Here is a 21,086-nt window from a genome sequence, read left to right on the forward strand (position 1 = left end):
ATTAGGGGATCTTGACTCTGGACATTAAGTTACCCCCAACATTTGTTTGGCCATCATCAAAGGGGACTCCTCTCCCAAACGGTGAGGTCCTAGCCCTGTGTGCCAGCACGTGTGTGTGCGCGCGTGTGTGTGTACCTCAAAGTATTCATAAGATTTCCAAGTAGCGGGCCATTAAAATCAGTCAAGCCTACTGACTCCACTCAGTGAATGATTTAGTGGTAAGAGAAGGTCTGTCATCAACAATCGGCTACTGACTACCCTGTGTGCGAGCTACTAGAACTGTGCTTGGAAAAACACTCACCCCCTTTGCCTCCCAAAATAATTAACATGTTTTATGGAGTGTCAACCAGCAAATTAGCAGTTAAGCCCACAAGGAGACCACTACCTTGACAACCCAACCCTCTTTTCTCGTTGAGGAAAGCTTCCATGGGCACTGTCTGCTCCCTCCAAATCCCCCTGCTCTAATTGGACCACAACAGCCGCACCCCTGGAACCCAGGCTTGGAAACTAGGGTTGTTTCCCTCGGATGTGCCCCCAAACACCCATGTGTGTGTGAGGTTAATCCCACTTCCTCTGCCCTTCAGCCAAGCAGCCTCTAAAAGCTACGTGTGGCCCCCAGGAGGCCAATCCATTTTATTTTTCCTTTAGAAAAATCTTAAAAAAAAAACAACATAAAATTGATGGCTGAAACCAAAGAGGAGAAAGTTCTGAAACAGCACATGTGCCCACACCCCTCTGCCTGTGTGCCGTGGCAATCTCGACTCTGTCCTCCTAACTGGCAGTTCTCTGTACAGCTATACTCAGTTTTCTCAGAGTCATGTGGAAAAATCAGCCCCATTGTTCCCAAAGAACAATGCACAGCTGATAATAAGTGCAGTGAGACCAGGGAGGCGGACTCCGCAGATCTCAGGAACGGTACTTTTCTGCTGTTAAAATGGTTCTGATTGGGAAAGCTGCCATCTCAGTAGCCACCCTCCATCCTCCCGTCTGCCTCTCCATCTCAAAAAGCAAAATGAAACAAAATAGTGAGTGTGGATGAGTGAAAACTGCTCACAGACTCCTGATGTGGTCCCTCCACCAATGCCCCAAGCCCCTCCTCCGGAGACAGTGTCTCCAGGAAACCAAATTTGCTCCAAGCATTTCTGAGGTGAGAGTCACTTTCCTAACACAATCCCTATTCTGCCACTAGCTCTGCGCTCACCGCACACAATGTGTGTGTGTGTGTGATCTGCTTTGGACTACTGAGAGCCTAGCAAGTCCCTCCTTAAAACATCCACCCTTTAGTGGACTTGTAGGATTTCCAGAATGTATCAGTGGTCAGTACACAGAAATCCAAAGTAAGAGTGAGTCCAGCTCATATCAAAGCTTAAAGGACTAGACGCAGAAGGAACACGCCCGCCTAAGCAGTCCCCAGGCTGCAGCCTGGCATGAAGTCTTGCCCCCTGTAAGTGTTCAGGCGACCCTGGCAGGACCTACTTGATGCATTAGTACCTCTGGACTTGGTGTGGGGGAGTCACTCGGCCCAAATCCAAGAACTCAACTCCACCCAAGGCACAAGGGCCAGGGATGTGGCAAAGGTCCCGGGACACGGGCCTGAGCTTCACAGCATCCTTCACAGAAGCAGTTTCCTGCAGGGTGTGCGCTGGTCCCCGGCCAACCCACGTTCTCAGAAGGGTGGAAGGGCAGAGGGAGGAATTTCTCCAGCTGGCAGACCCTCAAGGCGGGAAGGGAAAGGAAGGGAGTCGGGGCCACGAGCTGGGCGGGCTGGGAGGAAGAAGGCGGGGCAGGGAAGGAAGAGGCCCTCCGGAGGCACATCCACAAATCTGCGCGACGGCAGATCAAACCAAGCCCAGCCACTGAGCCCCTGCCACCGGCTCTTGGCTCCCATCTTAAGAGTCCCTTTAGCCCAGAGACGTGCTCTAAACAATCGTGTTGTTAGTTGCTTAAAATATGTATGGATACATTCCTTCTGAATGTTCTTCAAACCATATAGATAAGCCTTAATCTCCTCCTTAATTCCCCTCTCCTCCTGCAAAATAAACACTGTTTTCTGTTTTGCATCTAGACTTTGTGGATACAGCATTTCCATACTGTCGTATTCATAGAGGCGAAAAAAATCCGTCTTTCCTTAAATGGCCACATATTGTTCTTACCTTCTACACTGTGCTCTTCTCTCCACTTCACCAAGCATCTCAGAGATCATTTTATCCTCACAAACAGACCCACTCATTCTTTGAAACCTCCACACAGTATTTTACCATGTGGATTTACAATATTTTATTTACTCGATCTACTGATGCTTAATTTTTCTTTTCCCACATTTCCAACAGTTCTGGAGTGGATATGTGTTCAAAAACAAGTATCTCGCTAGCATGCAATTCTAGAAATGAAATCAGTGTGTCAAGGAATATGTGTGATTTTAATAGATACTGACAAAATCCTGTGACAGGTTTCACCCCCCACTGCTGGGGCGTGGGTACTCCTTTCCCTAACTCCACCCACTTGTGATTCTGTCATCCTTTTACTTTTTGCCTAAGCCTAATCTTAACCCTGGCATTGTCCAGACTGGATAGTATTACCAAAAAAGAAAAAAAAAAAAACAAAAAAACCCACTGCTTTAATTTGCATTTTTTTCTGAGAGATTGAGCACTTTGTCTTACGTTTATTGGCCATTTGCATTTTCTCTTCTTTGAGATGCCATTTCATAGCCTCTGCCCCTTTTTCTTTTGGGTCATTTGCTTCTTTTTCATAAATGGATAGGTTTTTGCATATTCTATCAACCCATTGTCTCTTGTATTTGTTTTCTACATTTCTCAGTCTCTTAAAAACTTTGCTCATGGCATTTTCCCCCTAAACAAGGCAGTTTCCCATGGACAATATAGTGGCTTCCAAAGTGTTCTTTTCAGCAGTAGAATCCTTTCTCCAATCCAGGGGAACCCCAAATAACAGTCAAAGCAGAACTGCTCTGGCCGAGGCTGAATGGGCCTCCAAGCTCCCTCCAACCCCTCACCCCGATTCTGACGGACAAGTTTGAAATCACAGATTCAGTCCACACCCTCATGTAACCGACAAATTCCAGACAAGAGGCACTGAGGGACAGGCTCAAGGCCTCCTAACAGAAATAAGACCAGAACTGAGGTCTCCATTCTGTTTCTATGAGCCTGCCATCAGTCTTTAAATTACAGAAGGTAAATTAATTCCAATTTGATCAACAAAATCCAGCTTTTCAGCATATGATTCATTTAATTTTCTCCTGTCCAAGAAAAAGTCAAAATGCTAATAAAATGAACAGGTAATTTCACTCGAAAATTCAAATTAAAACAAAACACGTATCATTGCTTTCTAGTCATGCATTTCTATGTTAATTTCCTGTCCCTCCCCAAGAGAGCATAACCTCAACGAAAACAGGGAATCCTCGTCTGTGCTCTCTTGTGTCTCAAAGACTCGGAAATAGGCCTGTCAAATTATAGGTCTCAATAAATATTGACCTTCCAAACCATTACTAGAGCTGATCCCATGGGGATCAGGAGGGATTCCATAGGATCCCAGAAAATGATCCCATTTGCTTTTTAAAAACATTTCAGCTGCATTTTATCAATGTAACCTCTGCTAGAATAGCTCTCCGTTAGCGAGTGGCCTAACAAGAAGGATACAAGAAAGAATAGCGGGGTCTGGATAATCCCAGTGGAATAACTGAGAGCAGCACCACTGAAAACATATGACCACCCTCCTCCTCGTTCCCTAATTCTTTGGGCTGCTGGTTGTTATGTTCGTGTGTTCTAGGATGTTGGGCACTTGAAGGCCCCTTTGCAAAAATCTCCCCAGAGATGGAGGCAGCTTGAGTCAGCTGAGTTCCAGGTTGAGGTCTTTTTTCTCACCTGCTGAGTGTTAATCGCCTACTGTGGGAACTGGAGGAGGTTAAGCAACTGTGGGACCCAAGTCAGCTTCCTCCTCTGTAAGGTGCACGCAACTCCAGGCCCTGCATCTCGTGCATTCTCAGAGGCTCAGTGTCAAAGCATGCACGTTGCTCAGCCGAATGCCACACACGTGGAGTCACTGGGGTTTATCTTATCAGTTAAGATGGTCTGCAGAGCTGTCAACTTTTAGGAGGGGTTTTTGTACGCCCAGGGGAGTGGACAGAGTTGGACTAAATACTGTTAAATATGAGGACACAAGACAAGATGGGCCAGCGTTATAACAAATTCACTACTGAGAGAACAACACTCATTTACAGAGCAAGTCAAATCCAGTCATCGCGGTGAATATTAGGCGGAGGTCTTAGAACTCCTGGACGGATCGCAGAGGGAAAGGTTGATGGAGAGGCTTCAGGTAAATGCCAACCTGCTGGTTAGAGACCCCAACCTGAACCAAAGCCGGAAGGCCACCTTCTATTCTGTGTCTGAGCTTGTAGGAGCTCGTGTTTACTCCACTTGGCTGCAGGGGCATTTACAGCTTCCATTTGCTCCCCAGCAATCACAAAGAATGTGTTCTGGCCCAGGCCCACTCCTCTAGGGAACAATAACCATTTCATACATTGGTATTTAGTTACAAGGCTATGAATGCCCTACAGCCAATCAAAACAGGGTTCTTACAGATCTGATTTTTGATTTTTGCAGATGAGGATACTGGCCAAGCCACTTTGGACAAGCAAAAAAGAGAAAATGTTCTGTTCATAGAATTTTGAACGTGCTAGCTCCCTATCCATTGATAGAAATGTTTCTTGAAGCAGTGATGACAGGCATGGTAGAGCAGAATGTTGACACAGGCAATTCACATGTTGTAGAATTCTGATACATCCTAAAAGATGTAAATAATAACAGAAAAATCTGTGTCTTCAAATTGGCCAAGGCAGGACAAACCCTCATGCATTTCAGTATAAAGCATAAACAAAAATGCTATCATTACTCTAGTTACTTATTTATTTATTTTAGCAGAGGTACTGAGGATTGAAACGAGGACCTCATGCATGCTAGGCATGTGCTCTACCACTGAGCTCTACCCTCCCCCAGCTTTGGTCTTTTAAAGCCAGGTATTGCTGGAGAAAGTGTGGGTAGTCTCAGAAGCCCATCTTAAGCAGAACTGAAATCAGATCTAGAGATTGAATCACACACAGAGCAGTTTGGTCATTGAAGGCACCTTTCTCTTCATCTCAGAAAAAAAAAATTTCCCTTTATTTAACAAAGATCCTGAAGATAAAGAGAAATGTTAAGCAGAAAAGCATTTAAAAAATCTGCTTTGAACAGAAACAGACTCAGACATAGAGAACAGACTTATGGTTGCCAAGGGGTAAAGGGGGTGGGAAGGGATAAATCGGGAATTCAAAAGTTGCACCTCTTGGGGAGTGATGGAAATGTTAGGTATCTTGATTGTGGTGGTGGTTTCATAGGTGTACACATCTATCAAAATTCATCAAATTGTACATCTGAAATATGTATAGTTACAGTACAAAAATTATACCACAATAAAGTTGTTTTAAAAATTCAAAAAAGAAAAAAGAAAAAAATCTGCTTTGAAAAGAAAAAAATCCCCAATCGTTACAGCTCTCTGAATGTTGCCCAAACTAGAAGAAAAGGGAAAGAGATGACAATTGAAATGGGCCATGAAACCCCCCACATGTTGACAAAATAAGTTTGTTGAAATTGATTTGACTATCCTTAACAACACGGGGTGCTCTTCCTGTCCTGATAAGAGACCCAGGAAAAAGCTTTCAGAAAAACTAGAGTTCCTTTCAATCCCAGCCTCTGTTCTCTGAAAGACAGAGTGCAAGACAACTTGCTGGGTCATACTTGAGGAGAAATTTCAATTCTTAACATCTACCTGAGCACTAACGGACAGGGCTTCAAATATAAATGGGTGGGCGCTCCCAGTGCATGACCATGTAGATGTCGTGGTCCAGCTGCCATCCACCTTCCTTACTGCCCAGCACCCTGTGTATTCAGTCACGGGCGGCCAACAGTGGGGTGTGCAATAGTGGGTACTTAAACACAGGATTAGCCATCTTCTACCGAATTCCAAAATAAGCTGAGGCCACTCAACCACTAAAGGCCCAGAAAGCTTACAGCAAGCTATGCCATTCTGGGTCTTGAGATTGTGTTCTTCTGAGGGTCAGGAAAAGAGAACGGGGCTTGCAAGCAAAATCCTAGGAAGCCCAGATGGGTGATGGGGACACAGAAGGGATGGGGCTCTTTGTTCGGGACCACGGACACAGGCCACTGTGGGAGGCATGGGCCAGAGAGCACTTCCTGCCGATGGAGAAAGGGCCCAGAGGCGCTCTCCCAGGTGCCTGGACTTGTTACCAACTGACAGTCTGAACCGGTGAGGTTCTGGGATGCTCGCTGGCATTATGAATCCCAAGCACAATATCTTTTCCCCTGTCTCAAAACACGAAGTGCAAACCACGTCAAATCTCTAGATTCTAGTTCGCCCCTCTTAGGACACTAGGGCTGGAGCCCTAGGCAACAGCTTCATGAACAAAAACAGGCCTCTCAGCAAAGTCTGTGAAGCAAATTTCTGTGAAACAACCTGCCTTTTGACCTGCATTAGGACACTAGGCATGATCTTACTGGAAGCGATATGATTACAAGCACAGCTCTTCAGATTCTGAGAGAGAAAAGGTCAGCTTGGGGATAAAGCACTAGGAAGTCTAAACTAATAACAGTCCTGTGCTACACAGCAGAAAGATTCCAAAATACCTAAAGTTTAAAAATGCAGTCAGGATATCCTAATAGTTAATAGTTATTGAAAGCTTAAACTGGGCCAGGTTCATGCAATAACTCATTGTTGTCTCACAACCCCCATGAGTAGATATTACTGTTACCTCCGTGTTAAAGAAATGTGAGGGGCACAGACAGCTTCCAAGGACATTCAGATGTGATAAGATAGGAACCCAGGCAGTCTGGCATCAGAACTCAGTGGTCTGAAAAGCTGCATCAACTACACATTGAGATGTAGCAAGAATTGAATCTGAAACCACACCTGGTAGCCACCCAGAACTGGTGCCCCATGGTTTGTTTTCACCTTTATGTCCCTTGGTGCACAGCTCACATCCAGAGTCAAGGCTCTTTGCACTACAATGTGCTCAGAAAACCTTGTGTAATTATGGACAACAGTGTAATTATAAAGTATATAGTTCAAAATGGCAGCAAAGACCTGCAGTCAGTTTTTTTATATTTAATTATCAAAACCAACCTTCAAACAATTAGAATTGATAGGAGGATTGCTAGATTGCTAGAAACAAAAATCCAAATTCAAAGATCAATAGCATTCCTTTATACCTCTGTAACTACATAGAGACTATAAGAAGAAAGAATTGACTTTGATAATAAACCAAACTATAAAGTAGATAGGGATAAATCTATAAAGCAACTTTACTAAGAAATTATAAAGCTTCAATGACATACATAAAGAAAGATTTGGATTAATGGAGTGATAAACCTTGCTGTTGAAGAGAGAAAGCCATTTAAAAGATGTCAGTATTTCCCAAGTAATCAAATTCAGTGAAATTCCAAAAAGACCTCAACAAGAATTTTTAGGAAACTTGAAAAATAGTTTAATATTTATATGGGAGAGTACAGGACAAAAGGAATACAAAGAGGGTAGATGACATTATCAGATATTAAAACACATGAGAAAATGACAGTAATTAAAACAGTGTGATACTGATGCTGAAACAGACAAATTATCAGACTGGAATAAAGAGTCCTGAAACTGATCTATATATTTTTAAGGACTATATGATATATGTGGAGCAAGGGTATGCTAATCACTGTGCCCAATTTATAAACCATTTGAAGTTTATTTTTAATTTATCTTCAATTTGTTTCTCTTTTTAGACGGAAGTAAAGATCAAATTATGTATTTTCAATACGAAAGCCAAAAGAAGTAAACCTAGATATGGAAAATTACTTGGAAAAAAATATATAGGAGAGGTAAAGAATTTTCTTAAAACAGAGAAGTCAGTTAAAAGATATAATTCCATTAACAAGGCCAGATCTCAAAAAAGAAAAAAAAATGGAGTATAAAAAGCAAGATGCAATATGATACCATTTATGTCAATTAAAAAACACATAAAGACAATATGTAATCTATAAATTTAGTATTTAAACATCTAAAAGTTAGTATGGAAGGAGATGCAGTGGAATAAGATGGGGGGGACTTAAGCTATGAATAATTTTTTTTGTTTTCAAAAAAGCTTTAGAACCAAATATGACAAAACACTAAAGAAAATTAAATCTGAGTGGCAAGAATATGGATGCTTGCTAGATTATTTTTGCATTTTCTATATCTTTAAACTTTGTCAAGAAAGAACTCTCAGAACTCAAATGCTAAATCTAGAGCTTCTTTGTTAACCTCTGTATCGACCCACAGAGTATTTTTTGATTATCTATAGTCTTGTTCTCACTTCAAAATGCAGACTATAAATATGGCAGACAAATAAAGGCAGTTATCAATCCCAACTGTGATGCTTAATTTTATATGTCAACTTGCTGGGCTAAGGTGCCCAGATGTTTGATCAAACACTAGTCTAGATGTTGCTGTGAAGGTATTTTTTTACATGTGATTAATATTTAAATCAGGGGACTTTCCCTGAAGATTATGCTCCATAATCTGGTGGGCCTTATCTAATCAGTTGAAGGCCGTCTGAGACAAGAGATTGACGTTTCCAGAAGGAGAAGGAATTATCCTCAAGACTGCAACATAGAAACTCTGACTGAATTTCCAATCTGCTGGCTCATCCAACAGAGTTTGAACTTGCCAATCCCCACAATTGCATGAACCAATTTCTTAAAATAAATCCCTCTCCCTGCTCCCCTCCCCATATCTACTCTCCATTCTGTTTCTCTGGAATATCCTGACTAATATCAACATTGCATGTTTAAGGGGCAGCCATGGTTTCTCAACAACCAAAACGGTACACAATATTTGTAACATTCCAAAGGGTAGGAAACCATGCTTTAGGGGAGGGAGGGGGCAATGACAAGCCATTTGATGTTGACATATTGGGACTAAACACATCTTGTGTTTATTTTCTGGGAAAATATATCTCATGAGAAGATAAAGTCCTTCGGTAAGGTGGCTGCTTGTTGGAGGTGTGACTTTTCCGACTTGAAATATGCCCACTGGCCTGTGATTACTCATTGGCCAGATGCTCTGTGGGGAGGACACATGTCCACACTCCTATGTGGAAGATGAAGAGGTCTGACCCTTCTGTACCTGTGATTTTTTTCCTGAGGGGAGTTCTCCTTGACTATTTCACCAAAACCACGAGTTGACAGGCTGCCCGGGATTGACTGCTCTCTGAAGACTACTTCTCCGTGGACAGGCCCTCTGCTTTGTTCACACTGTTATCAACACATCCAGTGCTTCAGCTTCACACAACAGCCTCCACTCCTCCAGACCCTACACAGGTCTGGGGATAAGGCTATGAGGACCCCTAGATATAACTTAGTATCTCTATGGCTCAGTTTAGATCTCTTACTGATTTTAGAGAAAATATTTTTGATCCCCTAATGTTCTCCATTTCTTTCACTCTATTTTGGTTTGGCACTTGCAAATCAAGCAAGTTCAATTAAGAAACAAGAACGGAGTTACTAAAGCAATAATTCAAGGTGACAATAATATGTGTTATAAAAAATACGTCTTGACATCAATTTGCATTTCCTATAGAGTTAGAGGTGAATAAAGGACATCTCAGCTGGATCGTGAGGTCCACCCAAATATATATGTGATTCCCCTACTGTCCCAATCAGAAGACAGCTGGAAAAATTAAGGGGCAATTTTGGTGAGATACATGTAAATGAAAGAATCTGTATCATTAGATGCAAATATCTAAGATATTAAAAATGTACATTTAAAATATTTACTGTAAGCTATTTCAGATATTAATATAGCAATATACATACTTGTATGTGCATGAATATCATATATACAAATACTATGTAAACAGCATAAGTTAATGCTAATTTAGAAGTATTTCTGGTTTCCTCCCATCCCTGATTCTCACACATTAGGAAAACATTTATTCAGTCTTTTACACCCGTGCCTGTGATTATGGCTACATTTTGAGTTTTCCGGACCATATCCTCTTCACTTCCATTTCAGTTATTTGGATAAGGTTCTCAACTTGTTCCATTTTTAAATGATCTTTAAAAGTCTTGTTTACAGAGAAATCCAACACTTGTTACTGTGAGGTCAGATGCCCAGGAATATTACTAGATTCTTTTTTAACCTTTTTCTTTTTTAATATGATTCCCTCAGTCGACCTCTATAAGCATCCAGCATGGATGAAGGTCATTTCAGGCTAATGTGCGTTCCCTAAATAACACTTTGATGTTCAAAATAAAATAATTGTGAGATCTTTCCACAGCATGAGAGAATTTGTAAAGACTTCAATATAAGGCAATTCCCTCATTTCTGATGATAATCTTTTTTGTGGGGAGGGTGGGGACAAGTCCCATGCCTTATATTTGATTTGGGCTTAACGCGGTCAATCCTGTAACTTTGTTTCCCTCACTCTCCCCCATCTGCCTTTCTCCTCAGCAGGCAGCCTCGGCAACGTGGTACAGAATCATAGTGAACTTTCTCTGGGTAGAGTTGGGGTCGAGTCTAGGAGAACCCAAAAGGTGGGGCCCAGAGGACCCAGACACAGGTGCCCGTCCTCAGGACAGATGAACGCTGACACACCAGCCAGCAGGAGGCCATTACCTTTCTGTCTTGTCTGTCTTCTTCTTCTAAAAATAATTTATGCAGCTGCAGTGGGATGCCATTAAGAGGGGCAGGAGAGAACCTACCACAGGAAGACTCCTGGGCAGCTGTGTGACCGTGAGTCCCCCCAGATCCCACCAATGCCTTCTGAAGGGGGCAAGACCCGCCCTCTCTGTGCCCCCAGGTACCCCAGCAGCAAGACTCTGAGCTCAGCCCCAGCACTGCAAAGGGCGTTACCAACAGCAAAGTGAGCCAGACAGGCCTGTGTGGGAGAGAGAGAATTTTCTGGAACATTCTGAAGAAAGGTTCCGCTTCCCTGAGCCCCCACCTATTACTACTTACTTCAGTGACTAAAGTGAAAAGAAACGATGGCTGACCCGCCAAACTGTACCAGGTGCTTGCTGCAGCCATTACATTTCAGCTGGAAGGAGAGGGGTGGGGCAGAAGGGAAGAAGAAGAGAGAGATGAAAATACGTATCAACAGTGTGATACTGTGATTTATAGTAAGAAATAAACATTTGGTCTTTGTCTACTGTTCCTGGCACAGCACTCCTAAAACCCTTGTGATTCTTTACATAAGTCGTGGGGACATCTTTCCTTATAATATTTAGTTTCTGAAATAGCTCCAGAGAAATAAGGCTGAAATGGACTTTGCTTTTTTTTTTTTTTAACAAGTTCCTTTCATTCACATCTGAGTTGATGATACTGTGGTGACTTCTGGAAAATTCTTAAAGGATGGAGGGTGGTTGCTGGGGAGGGGAGGGGAGGGAGACCCAGGCACAGAGAGTTGGGACTTTCAGTCTCACCCCCTCGACCTCTGGGGAAGGGAGACAAGCTGAAGATCGTGCTCAGTCATCAATGGCCAGTGATGTAATCCACTGCACCTGTGGAACGAGGCCTACATAGAAACCTAGAAGGATGAGTTCGTGGAGCGTTTGGGCCGGTGAGCACATTTCCCCCCTGCCCTGCCCTAGGCATCTCCCTCCTGACTGTTCCTGAGATGTATCCTCTTATAACAAACCAGTAACCTAGTAAATAAACTGTTACCACTGGGTTCCCTGAGCTGCTCTAGCACATGAATCAAACCTGATGATTCATTAACCCAGTTAACAGGCAGGGTTGTGAGGATCTATTCACAGCCGGCTGGTCAGAAGCATAGGTGACCACCTGGACTTTCGATTGGCATCTTAAGTCTGTGTAGTCAGGGGTGGGGGTGGTCTTGTGGGACTGAGCCCTTAAACTGGGATGTAAAGCCACCTCCAGGGAGACAGCATCCAGACTGGATTGCACTGGAAGATACCCACCAATTCTGGAGTCCCAGAATTGTTTGGGGTGGGGAAACCTCCCCAACATACACATTTGGTGACCAAAAGTGTCAGACGTGAAAGAGTATTCAGAGAGTACTGTGTATAACATAACTGAAGACAAGAAATAGAGTTTTTCTTCACAACAGGGACAGAGTCACAAAAGAGAGGAAACCCCGAGTGGCAAGAACTGAGGGAGTGTTGTTGGAATTTGGCTGGATTCAGAAAAGCGACCTCCAGGGCCGCTGATCAAGTCTACATTCTCACTCATAGACTTGGATGGGTTTTGTCCTAAAGTAACACACAGACCCAGCATTTTCAGAAGTTTGATAATTATGACAAGAAAGATGGGCATTTGCCTCATTCTCCTTGGGTTTTTCTCCATTAAAAAATTGACCTTTAAACCAAGCCTCATTTTATGAGGAGGGAACGACTCAGGAAAGTGAAGAGGTAACAGCTGAGAAAGCACATGCAGAAGGGAGAAGCAGCAAAACCAGCTTCAGGGGCCCAGGGCTACCGTTCACTAAGGGCTTACGTGCCCGGCGCGGAGATGAGGTACCTCCATCCTTAACAGCAACTCTATGAGGCAGCAACGCACATTATCCCCACTTTACAGTTGAGAAAACCAAGGCAGAGAACCCAGCTAACTTTCCCCAGAGTCACTGAGCAAGAAAGCACATCAGCTGGGTTTGGAATGTCACTACTTCCCTGACAAGGTTTACTTTGGAGTCAGAATGGTGGGGGTAATATATCACCTCACCCTACCTATGTACTTCTGGGTATCTAACAGCCCTCTGAGCCTCAGTTTCCAGATCTACAAAGTGGGCATAACACTTAGCTCTCTGGATGTGAGATCTTCTAGTTAAGGCTGTCAGGACAAAGCCTGACAAATAGCAGGCTCTCAGTAAAGATACCATCTCCCCACTTCTCTTTCCCTAATCTTCCCGAACCTACATCTTACAGGTAAGGGGTAGCAATTTATCAGCCTCCAGCTGACTTGCACATATGAAAAAATGTAACAGAGAAAGGAACACTAATTACTGACATTCATCTTATCACACGCAGACCTAGGCCACCCTGCTTTGTTTCTGTTCGCTAAGGAAAGACTTTTCCTTCTCCATCTTAAACCAACTTTAAGCTGGGATTCAGAGGAGCCAAAGGGTTTCGGTTCTGCAGGGAACAACTTATCCTCTGGCCCCGGGGCTAAACAGACTCGCGAAGGGCCATCATCACAGGAGCAGTGCCCACTGGCGAACGCCCCGCAGGAGCAGCCCTGCAGGCAGCGGGGCCGACTTGAATCTGGCTGCAGTAACCTCAGAGCTTACAACTCGCTTCCCCAGCCCAGCCCCAACACCTCATACACCCACATAAAACGCGGCTCCAGAATTTAAAGCTGCTGAAGGGAGATGGCCAAGAGTGACTGTGGGTTGATCCAAGTATTCCCCCCGCTGTCTACACGTGGGGCCAAGGTTGGAGCCTGGGTTAGAATCTACCGCCTGGGTTAGAATCCACCGCCTGTATCCTATTAGACCCTTTTATGAGCTCAGAGCATGACTATCTGGTTTGCATCTGTAATACAGAGAGAAGCAATGCGGGGCAGCAGAGGCTCTCTGAAGGATACCTTATGAATAGGGAGTTTCACCAGAGAGCACCTATGAGATGACCGGGCAGACTGACTGGAGGGAGATGGATGGGGTAACCCCTCAGTGGAGTCAGGGTACCAAGTTCGGGCATCCTCCCCACCACCTGCTACCTGTGCTCCAGAACAAAGCACCAAACCTCTCAGCCTGAGCTTCACCTGGAGATGATGAAACTGAAGTAGATACACTCTGAGATTCCTTCTAGCTTGAAAATTCTGTTATTTCAGCTCCTAATAAAATACCCTTTACGAATCTTTATGAACTCTGAACAAAAACATTACTGCAAATACCTAGCATAATGTGTTCCCTAAAATTGGTACCTGGTCGTTGTTTACTTCATAAAATGAACCAATGATGATTAAGATACAAATAAAGATTATTTTTAAAAATCAACAGTCACAGGTATATTATACCCACATATATACCACATACATACTTGCGCTCCTGTGTGTATGCTATTACTTCACTTCAAGAGTTGCCAATTGCCATGACTGCTGTATGTAAAACAGTGTGCTAGACAATATAGGGAAGGACAGAATAATCCACAGTCCTGCCCCCGACCAGGACTAGTAACCTAAAGAAAAGACAGAATAGACAACAAGAATAAGATGACAACTCCTGGACAACATATGATTCAAATTCAGATGCACCAAAGTAAATGTGACTGGCCTCCTGGAGCCCAGGCATGACAATCAAGGTTTTATATGAGAGAGATGGACACACCATCAGTCCGGATTCCCAGGAGGAAGCAGAAGACATGCTCAAAAAGGTTTAACTAGAGTTTGATACAGGGACTGTTCACAGGCAGGGTGAAGCCAGCAACGCCGGGCAACTATTAATACCTGTGGGTCAGAAGGGTAAGGAGAGCTGGAGCCACGGAAGTGAGCTGTCCATAAGAGCTCAGAAGACATCAACCATTGTCAGGACCTTAGCGAGGCTGAGGGGACAGCAGGAGATAAATATCCCAACACTCTCTCCTCCCGCCTTCTGATCTCCCACCTGTGCCTCCCATTGGCTGAACCCAACCAGAAACATGACAACGGAGTCCAGATGTTGGAGTTCACAGAGATAAGTACATGTCAGTGCATCTTCCTCGTGGTACAGAGGAAGGCAGAGAATGAACTGAGGGGAAGGGGAGGAGGGAGAACACGCGTGTGCACACATTTACACACATGAAGAGACAGTGGAGATGTACTTGGGACAAGTATGTTTTTGACTTGTCCCAAGTACGTCTTTGACTTGTCCCACGTACATCTCCAATGGAAAAAAAGAAAAAAAAAACTAGGAAGATTACTTGTCCTACCAAAGGGTCTCACCATAGGATTAATCTAAATTTAAACATCAAGGTCTTCTAACATATCTCAGAATAAAATTAAATTATAATTTAACTCATGCAAACAAAAACTTTCTAAACAGCAAATGACTTCTACAAAATGCTTATATTGACATGTGCTGTTTGTTTACTTAGGGATTAACAAGTGAAACTGTTAAGAAGGCAAACCACTGACCAGACAAAATTGTCTGTTTTCCTTCATCCTCTATCCCCACCTCCAATTTCCAAAGATAAAATAAACTCCAGAGTTTGCACACGAACACATTTTTCCATTTATATTTTCTATCAGTTGGCAATTAAAACAAGAATCCCAGAGGTCAGCCAAAAGTCTTAAATAACAAATGAAAGAGTCAGATATATTATCTCTGGATTCAAAAGTGCAAAACGACATATTATAAGAAACCACCTGGAAAACGGCACTTGGCAGGCGACATTTCAGAGATCCACATTTCAAACGGCAATCCTCTGCCAACTAATGCTTAACCTTTCACAGAGACCCTCAGAGAAAGCTCTAGAAGTACTGAAGCCTCTTTGGCACCATCTGCTTTTACGCAGAGCTCCACTGATGGCAATGGGAACCTGGAACCGGGATGAGGATTAGGACTGCTGCTCGGGGTGCAGGGTGAGGAAGGAGAGCCATGCGTGAGGGAGGGCAGAGGAGGAGGACAGCTAAAAGATGTCTCACGGTCGCCTCCCAATTAGGGACCACATGCCTGCGATTTTTCAGGACAGTCCCAGTCTCAGATATCCTGGTCCACACTACTGACATATCCAGTCCTGGGGAAAGAGTTACACAAATTACGGTCCTTTGACTCGGGGCGGAAATATGCTGCCATTAAAATTAATAAGTCTGTAATGACATGAAAAGTCTTAGAGTTTATTCATTCAGTAACGTTTGAATCCCTGTTGTATACTACAGATGGTGCAAAGGTGTTGAAGCTGGAATGATGAATTATGGAGCATAAAGCATGCACACTGTATAGCACAGAACGGCTCCAGAACCAGGCTGCCAACACCTGAATCTCCGCTCCACCACTGAAAAGCTGGAAGACCTTGAGCAATTTCCCTAAATACTGTGTGCCTCAAGTGATCTCTGTTGTAAAACAGGGATACTAAAGGTACCTTCTTCATAGGATCATTGCAAGAATAAAGTTCTATATGTTAAGCTTGTAACAATGCCTGGCCAGTAGTAAGGGCTCAGTAAATCTCAGCTGTATTACAATATGAAGTGCCAGTCCTTATAGTCTTGGTTTAGTAAGAGATGCAAATACAAACTGGAAAATGATGTATAATGCTAGGTGCAATCAAGGGCTTCCCTTCAGGCTAACATTATCCTGGGAATGCAAGAGATCAGGAAAGTCTTCTGTTCATAAAAATAGAGAGTGTGTCATTGTCACTTGAGTCAGGCGAGAACAAGACCAGTCTACTTTCTCCTGCAGCCCACTGAGCAGAGCACTTCCAGAGTCTACTTCATCTTCCAAGCCTCCCCAAGTCGGGGGCGCACGAAAGACAAAGAGTGGAAGGCAGAGGAAATGATACCAAGTGTGCAGGCAGACCTGCCAGCCCCTGCCACCATGGGAGTGGGTAAAAACGAGCCCTTTTCACAGGCTGGAAAGCATGTGTCTTTGTGGTCTCATCGTGTTAAGAACGGTCTTCATTTCTGTGACAGCCCTGAGATGTTCTCTTACTGGGATCAGCTAGTAATCTCCGAAGCAAGGAATCCTCTTTTCCCCTTCAAATGTCTCATTGGTTATACCTTCCTTTGAAGTCAGAAGAGAGTGTAAAATTACTTTCAGCTGCCTGGAAAATCAGCCGAGTAGAGGAATCTTCCTTGGAATCAGAATGAGAAATCAGGCAACTCAGATCTTCCGTAAGGTGAGCCCACAGTCTGCCTTAACTCCTTTTGGCAATGAGACACCTAAATCAATATCCACCTATATCAGTTTGGCAGCAAAGGGTACCAAACTCTGATTCAAAATGGCTTGAGCAAGGAGAAAATGAATCATCTCACATGATGGGAACTACAGAGAAAGACAGTGCTTCCTAACTACACTCTGGGATCTGCTCTCTCCTGCATGTCGGCTTCATCCTAAGGCTGGTGGCAAGATGCCTACAGCAGTTCTAGACAGCAACATGCCAAGGGAGCAAAGGGGTCATTTGTTTTCTGTCTCTCTTTCTTAGTAATGAGCAAACCTTTCAAAGAAGTTCCACAGGAGACATTCCTTCACACCTCATTGCCCAGACTTGGACCACATACTCTTTTCTACACTTGTCTCTGGGATGTGGAATGGAGGTACCACGACCAGAGTGGGCTAATCATCTCAAAGAATGGATGCTCCTGAGCCCGCGTGACCACTGAGCCTGCAATGGGCTTCTGGCAAGGACTGAAGGAGGAAATAAACACTAGTTTATTTCAGAGGAGTTAGCGTGCTGTACGGTTAGTGTCACAAATAGAATCCTGGGAAGCCACAGCATCAGACATGTTCAGAAATGCCTACTGCCTGATACTGCACACATACAAAGAAGAATAATGAGCGACCTGATGGACAAGATGCTAACATACCTGGTATAAATGCCCAAGAACCACTCTATTTGGGGTCTGGACATTTATAATGATTACTGCTGAGCTGACAGTGCATTGTGGTGTATTAGCATTTCTGTCCCAAGTGGGCACCTGCAGCAGAGGGGTATAAATACAGAAGGAAGGTCAGAGGAGGAAGGAGAGTCACTCGCCAGAAAACATGCTGGATTAAAATGAGAGCAAAGGAATTTTTTAATACAGTGGGGGAGGGGTTTGCTAAACTCTCAAAGATAAAGAGAACAGAAGAAACAATGCAACAAAATTTTGGAAGCTGGGAAGTGGTCTAACCCATGGTAACTGACTTAGTAAATGAAAGAAAGCTGAAACCTAGCACTGCAGGACAGAGCCTGAAGCAGGCAGGGGTTCATGACCCAGAGCTCCAGAGGTTTTGGAACTGGGGGCACCAAGCACTGAGGGGCTCAGGGGTCCAGAGGCAGGAGAGCTGGCTGAGAGTCTGTGCCTGAAGCTGTCAGAGCCTGTTATCTCCTCTCTGTCTAGCTCCCAAGTGACTGCCTACATTCTGTGAATTGTTTGCTCTGCTGAATCAGGGCCACTCTGGACTCTGAGACACCAAGTGTAGCTGAGGGAAGGGGTGTGCTTTAAAAACAGGGAAATCAGAGAAGGTCTCCATACCAAACGCAGGACTCCTGGTCTCCAGAATGCTGCAACCACCAATTCCCCTTGATCTCGGGACTTCTCTTCACGTTGTCAGTTTCCTTGGAGAGGAAAGACCTTCCAGCAACAGGTGTGAATCCTCCAATGAAACCACTCAGAAGGACAATCCTACAGCCAGCCGCTCACGTGGCTCACCTGGGGCGCTCTTCATAATCACTCCTACCTGGGCCCCAGCAAGACCCTGCATCATTCAATTACTTGGCAAATACAAATGGAAAGTTTACTTCGTGCCAGGAATTGATCCAGATTCCGAAACACTGTTCCAGGTGTCCTTGGTGAGTGGGAACTATTCCTGGGGAGAAATCCCACGAGGCGTGCAGCCCTTCCAGTTAACTTTTCAGTGGTCAGTTCCAGGGGCACCAGGCATTTGAGAAAAGCCTTTAACGTGCAAGAGATTTAAAACAAAAACAAAACAAAGCAAAAACTAAGAAAAAGTTAAGAAACAGCAGAGGGAATAGAGGGACGCTTCAAAAGAGTTGTCATGAGATCCTCATCCATGAAATGAGAAGAGGAGGTTACAAAAAGAAAATCTGAAACTTTTAAAGAGCTCTTGGAATTTTCAAGTTTGATGGCAGACGTGAAAATTCAATATATGGGTTGGAAGATAAAATGAGTAAATTTCCCAGGAAGCAGAATTTTTTTTCAAAAAGAGATAGAAAATAAAAGAGAAAAGTAAGAAATTTAGAGATTCAATCCATGAGGGCCTCCTTTCAACTTAATATGTGTTCCAAAAGAGGAAAGAAATCATTTTTTTAATATTTCAGAAAACAGTTCAGAAATGAAGGACAAGAGTTTCTAGATTGAGAGGGTCCACTGAAAGCCAAGTAAAATGGATGAAAAAAAGACAGCAAGGTATATTATACTGTGATTTCATTACAGAGAGAAAGGACATTACAAAGACAAGAAGAAAATACTAAAAACTTTGAGAGGAGAAAATAATTACATTCAAAGCATCAGGAATTAGCATGACAGATGACTCACTGGCAATACTGAACCTGGAAGAGTAATGCTTTCCAAATTCTAAGGGAAATGGATTTCCAACAGAGTTCGTACCCCATCAAATGATCAAACCTGGAATATCTCAAAAAATGTATCTCCCATGTACTCTTTCTCAGGAACTTATAGAAGATGTGTTTTACCAACAAGAGAGCAGAGACAAAGAAAGAGGAAGAGATGGGTCTACAAAACAGGGGATGCCGCATGAGAAAGAGCAAAATTAGTCCCTGGTGTGATGGTGAAAGGTGATTCCAGGATGATGGCTGTGCCGCAGGCCTCAAGAGCAGCAAATCCAGAGCACAGGAGGCCACAAGGCTCAGCGAGGGAGATGGACCAGGTGGAGCAGTACACACCTATTTAGAAACGTGGACAGAAAGTTGACGTGGTTGTCTCTGGAACACAGGAGTTGAGGCTGGTGAGCAATGGGGAAAGTGGCAGCTGTTTCCAGTTATAAGCCTTGTGGAAGAAGCTGACTTTAAAATTATGTAGATGGACAGCTTTGATAAGGAAGGAAGGGAAGCTCAGGCTATGAATCAGACTCCAGATGAAAACCCAGGCAAAGATCGGGAGAAACTGCTTCTAGATGGCAGCAAGGGTACCTGGTGAAACTTCTGGGAAACAGAGAAGAGTTGATGAAGAAGACAAGGGCTGAGCAACTGGCAGAGGGGTGAGACGAGAACCTGATGGCCCAGGAGACAGACAGGAATAGGGTCACTATTTCACTTCAAGGAAACAATTCCTAAGCTTGACCTGCCTGGAATCACCAAGATCAGTAGGAACAGAGGATTAAAGGGAGCTGTGCGTGCCAAGCGAGGTGTTGGGGCGACTTACAGAAGTGAGAAGGCAAAAGGAAAGGCGGTCTGGGGACACCTGGCTGTCTTGCTTTCACCCTAGATTAGGAAGGGGTTGGGTCTACCTCCTCTGACAATTAGCCCCAGCTGCACCAGCTCACAGCACTCAGGGCTGAAACAGCACGGGCAAGCAAGAAATCCCGGGTCCATGTTGGTTCCTCCGCTTTCCCTGGTACATCCTAGCTCTGTTTCTTCTGTGTGTGGCCCACTCTGAGAACTCTTTCCTTTAGAACCTGACATAGATCTGGTTTCCCAAAGCCTACCTTACCCATGGCTGCACCCAAGGGGGATGATGGTTTCGACTAGCAATCCTGAAGGCAATTAACTCTGGGTGGGCCCTGTTAACTTTGTTAACACCTCAGCAAAACGAGTGCACCAAGGTGCATCTCTAGGTTAGTGAGGATGGAACGGCCATTCGTGGGTAAGGAAATCCCCTTGTACCTGACTTGTCAATTCATCTGCAAAGCGAATTTAGAGTTGCAAAACAGTATAGGAGTGCAAAGTCTGAAAGTACTATATTTTGAGTGTATTTAAAGATACTTCTACATTATTTACAGTTTATGCCATCCCCCTTATGATATGAAACTCAGTCTGACCTATTTTTATGAAAAGCATTTACTATTTACATTCACAGAATCTGTTCTCCCACAAGTGGTTCCCAGAGTGAAGGCTGTAGTTCCCTCTTCTTTAACCTCCATCTCATGAGACAAAATTTGACTTAATCTTACTCCTAGTGTTTATAAACTGCTTACTAGACCGTAGCAACATGACAGAAAATGTCATTCTCCTTCCAAACACCCTTCATCTTTGAAGTCTGATTCGCGGATACTGCAATCGAAACATTTTGTGACTCAGTGGTCGGGGAGTTGTCCAAGTGGGATGTTTAGTAGCTTGGGGCAAAGATTTGTCCGCAAACGAGATCACGACGTTTGCATTATCAAAAACAGTTCCTGCCGGTAGAAGCCGCAGCTCCGCTCTACCCCCAGAGTCGTTCCCTGCTAG

At 43.9% G+C, this 21,086-nt stretch overlaps 1 protein-coding gene across 3 annotated transcripts in view; it reads right to left on the reverse strand.

The window, feature by feature from the left end:
- The window catches only part of PDZD2 (PDZ domain containing 2), a 396,035-nt gene that overhangs the window by 159,317 nt on the left and 215,632 nt on the right, over positions 1 to 21,086 (reverse strand). The window lies entirely within an intron of this gene.

This window comes from Vicugna pacos, chromosome 3, assembly GCF_048564905.1.
Source record: "Vicugna pacos chromosome 3, VicPac4, whole genome shotgun sequence".
Taxonomy (NCBI): Eukaryota; Metazoa; Chordata; class Mammalia; order Artiodactyla; family Camelidae; genus Vicugna; species Vicugna pacos.